The sequence below is a fragment of the Lepus europaeus genome, chromosome 18 (genome assembly GCF_033115175.1).
Source record: "Lepus europaeus isolate LE1 chromosome 18, mLepTim1.pri, whole genome shotgun sequence".
In the NCBI taxonomy this organism is placed as follows: domain Eukaryota; kingdom Metazoa; phylum Chordata; class Mammalia; order Lagomorpha; family Leporidae; genus Lepus; species Lepus europaeus.
This window is the reverse complement of record NC_084844.1, coordinates 19229788-19234251: the sequence shown is the minus strand read 5'-3', so window position 1 is coordinate 19234251 and position 4464 is coordinate 19229788.

Sequence of the window (4464 nt, the reverse complement as noted above, 5' to 3'; positions counted from 1 at the left end):
CGCTAGCCCGGCTCTTAAAGCGGCGAGGCCTCCGCGGCGCCGGGGGGCGGAGACAGAAGGGAGCGCGGGGAGGGCAATTCGGGGGAGGGGGCGAGAAAGCGTCCTGTCCTCGGCTGGCTGGGGGCCGCAGAGGTGGTGGCTAGGGGCACAGCCCGCGGCCCCCAGCTCCCTCCATCTCGGAGAAGCACCGCCTGAGATCCGCGCTCCCAGGGATCCCTTAAAAGGGCCATGGTGAAAGCCACAGCCGATTGGGACCGCCCCTCCTCCTGGGCTTGCACCTGCGTTCCAGTGCGCGCCGGCCTCGTAGTCCTTCCCAGCGAGGGGACGGAACGGGAAGGCATTAGGGTATCAGCCTCTACGGGACTCCGGGCAGGTCGGAAGAACTCGAATGTAGGGTACCTAGATCCCGCTCTTTCAAGAAATTTGCAAAGGAAAAAAATATATATATTCGTGAAGAGGTTCGAGACTATTTTAGGTCTGCACAGGGAAGTTGATCTTTGCCTCTTTTGTTTCTTTGTTTAAAGCAACTCTGCCCTTCCTCAGTGGCATCTGAAAAAGCAAATAAAGGGTTAACCCCATGGTCAGCCTGGGCCCAACCTTGGGCTCCACCCAGACCTGCTGGTGGAAGATAGCGCTGGAAACTGCCTTTTCCAGCGCTGGGGCCTGTAGCGCCCTTGCTGCCCTCTCTGGCTGCCAGGCCACTCTATGACAGCATTATCCTTCTTCCTTACCAACCGATCTCCCAAGATCAGAAATAGACTGCATCTTGGAGACTTGCTGGGAAATCTTAGAAATGGTTTGAACCTGGGAATCCATCGCCACAGGCCCTGGGGTCCCCGGGGGTCTCAGCTCACCCCTGAACACTAAAAGTATAGATTTAAGAGCAGGTACAGGGAAAAGCCACAGAGGGGCTGAATGCTAGCCCAGTGGTTCCGTTGCCCCTCCTTGCCTTCCCCCAATTTAGGGAGGGAGGAGAGAAAGTGAGTGCCCCCAGATGGTGGCAACTGGAATTGCAGGCTCCAGTCTGACCCAGAGGCTTCCGGGAGCACAAGGCTTCACCCTGTCCTCTGCCTTTAAGCAAGCAAACTCAGGAAAAGAGGGCCCCTTCCCATTACAAAGGCCACCTCCCACTACCGTCTGCCCCCAGTGCATGGAGAAAACATCAGCTATTTGCATTTGGCATTTGGTTGGGGGAGCAAAGGATCTTAAATCTCTCCAAAATCGTTACTGCCCCTAAGACACCCACAGCAAACTTTCAGTCCCATTCAGGATCCCCAGGACCAGATGGGCTCCCAAATCCCAGCCCTACAGAGGGGGCGGAGCTGAACACGTGCTTTGTGCAGGCCACCTCTCCCTGCCAGTGAGCCAACACGCATCTCTGACAGGGCCTTCAGAACACCAGCGGCTCCCATCTGTCCTGGGCCTTACAATTGATGGATTGTTGTGTCCTCACAGCAGCACTGTGAGGCTGCAGGCCAAGCAGAAGAAGCCTTGCTCGATGCAGAGCAGGCATGCCCCCGTGTTGTTCCGGAAGGTGCAGTTTGTGTGACGTTGGGATTAGATAGCGGTCCTGACCACCTGGAGCTCACGGGCAGGGGCGAGGTCAAGGAGGGCTATGTCACAGAGGTGCAAAATGCACTTTCTGTTGGTGCAGGAAGTGTTCCAAGCTGGGCTCCCAAAGGATTGGGGATGCTACTGGATGCTGGAAAGGGAAGCAGCTTCGGGGATCCACAGTAAACCCCACAGCACTGTTAGAGGCTGCCCCCCCCCCCAGACACACAGACACACACACACACACCGTGAGTTTTCTCTCTCTGGGGTCTGTGGTTAGCTCTGCCTTCCTCTTCCCAGAGGTCACAAGAGTGAAGGCACTGTCTCTGATTCCCCTAAAGTAAGAGTTTTCTCTGACGAGTGTTCAGCCTGAAGCTTTGGCAATCAGGGCATAGATGGAAATAAAACTCAGGATCCATATGAATGTCCAGTAGATGGACCAGAGTGATGTTGCACTTCTAGGAATGGCCAACAGGGGCCACCACCACCCCCCCACCCCCCCACCCCCACCTATCTTTCTATCCCAGCCTCAGGGCTTCCTTCCTTGTCTCCACCCCTGCAGCTAGGCAGAGTCTGTCTTAGGAACCTTTTTTTCTCTTTTGTCTTGGAGGCAGAGACAGACAGATGGAGAGAGAAAGTTCCCATTTGCTGGTTCACTTCTCAAATGCCTACAACAGCCAAGGCTTGCGGGACTCCATCTAGGTCTTCCACGTGGCCAGCAGGGACTCCGCTGCTTAAGCCATCCTGCTGTGCCCCGGGGTCTGCATTGGCAGGAAGCCAGATCAGGAGCTAGGACTCAAACCCACATGGACTCCAACGTGCACCACAGGTGTCGGAACCGCCATCCTGACTGGCTGGGTCAGCCGCCCACCCTCAAACCTCTCCGGCTGGCTATAGTTTGGACCCTCAATGCTGAGAGAGAGAGAGAGTTATATAGACATTTGCTTATAAATTATTGTATATGTGCTACTGAAGTAATGTAGAATAGAAAATATTCACATATATCACAAATTAAAATATTATTTTAAAACTATAAATAAAAGTCCGTATATTTCCTTCCCACCCAAAGGGTCATCTTGCACACCCAAGGTGCATCCCACTTGGAAAACCACTGTTCTAAAGGAAACGCGATGACCCCTCCCCAACCCAGCCTCAACAGGACAGCCAGATGCTTTGCCTTCCCTCAGAACCCCTTGCTCCTCTCCACAACCTCAGGACAGAATCCAAAGCCACCCCAAGCACCTCCCCCCACCAACCCCCAGCCGCCACCTGCCTGTGCTCAGGTCAGATTGCCTGGCTGGAAGGCAGAGACCAAAGGAAGCGGGCTCCTTGCTCTTGGGTTTGTTCTGCATGCCATGCCGTTGGAGTGGAATATTCTGGAACCAGACTATCCTGTGTTGAAATCCTGGCTCAGCCGGTATTTTACGCTGGTTACCTAATCTCCCTGGGCCTCCATTTCCACATCTGGGCAATAGGGCCAGCCGCCTTCACCTTGGGAGAGGACAGAGTAGAGCAGCTGCCACAGTGCCCGGCATACAGAAGGCGCTCTCTAAATGCAGCTCCGTGGGCAGGCTCTTGCTGGATGCCAGCTGGGCAGTGGGCTGGTAGTCCCTGACATGCCCTCCTGGACTCCCCCCAGGGCTTCTGGAGCCTCTGCTCTCTGGTGCGGGTAGCGTGTCGTCTTCCCACTGCCCACACACCCTCTAGGGGCACCGTGCCCAGCCTCGGCTAGCATGCCACCCACTTCTGTCATCCTCTGTCCCTCCAGGTGCCAAGGGCTTCAGGGTGGCACCAGGTGTGACGGTCAGGAACAGGTGAGGGAGACATCGCAGATGTCAGCGCAGGCCTGGAGGGGAGGGGGAGAATCCTGCTGCCTGTGCCCATACCCAGCATCCACTGCGGGAGACTCCGCACACAGAGCCACCCTGGAGCACTCCTGGAGGCCCAAACAGGGCAGGGATTTGTGGGAAGAAGGTAAGGAAGCAGAGTGAGGCATGCGCCAGCAGGAGCCGGGCCAGGGACCGAAGCAGCGAGCAGACCCTGGGGAGCAGGGGAGGCCCTGAGGAGACAGAGGAGCGTCTTGGCTTGAACTGGGGACCTGCAGAAGGACTGTGTGGCCATACACGTACACATGCACACGCCCGCACACACCTACACACGCACTCGGCGCGTGCTGCTTCCCGCTGCCTTTGCCCCACAGCACGTGCAGAGCAGACTGGGGCTAGGACAGAAGGAAGGCAGGCCGTGCAGAGCCCTGGGTGACCTCAGGGAGCCCCTGGGCCTGTGCTCTGTCTGCTGTCATGGGGGCAGCTAACGTCTGCATCACAGGCCTGGGGACGGTGGGCAAGCGCTCTGTGAGCCAGGAGTGGGGGGCCAGGCCTCCCAGGCCTCCCAGGCCAGACCCTGCCCCTGCTGCAGGAGTGCAGGGGCCCCAGGCCCAAAGCCATGACCCGCCCCTCCCGGCTGCTCTGCCACCCGCCCTGCTTGGAGCAAGGGCTCAGCTCCAGCCTCCCCACCCCTGCAGGGCCCTTTGACGCCCTCCCTGCTGGGGCATGGCCACCGCAGGGCAGCCCTGTGCACCTCTCCTTTCTGAGGTACCTGCGGCAGCCCCTGCCATCTCCCAAGCCTCCCGGCTCCTCCACGTGCAGCTGCCTGCCCTGAGGTATGGAGGTATCAGCCTGGGGAGCAGGTGGCGCCCTGGGAGGACTCCTCCCCCTGCCACTGTCCTTTCCCAGGCTGAAACCATTGGAGGAGGGGCTGTCCCCACCCCATGCCGCCCCTGTCATCAGGACGGAGTTAAGGGCGGTGCTCGCCATCACCCAGAGCAGATGTGGGGTGCAGGAGGCCAGGTCATTTGCGCAGAGACATACACAGGCCGGGGTCTGGCCATCTGGGCCCAGGCTCCACGAGACG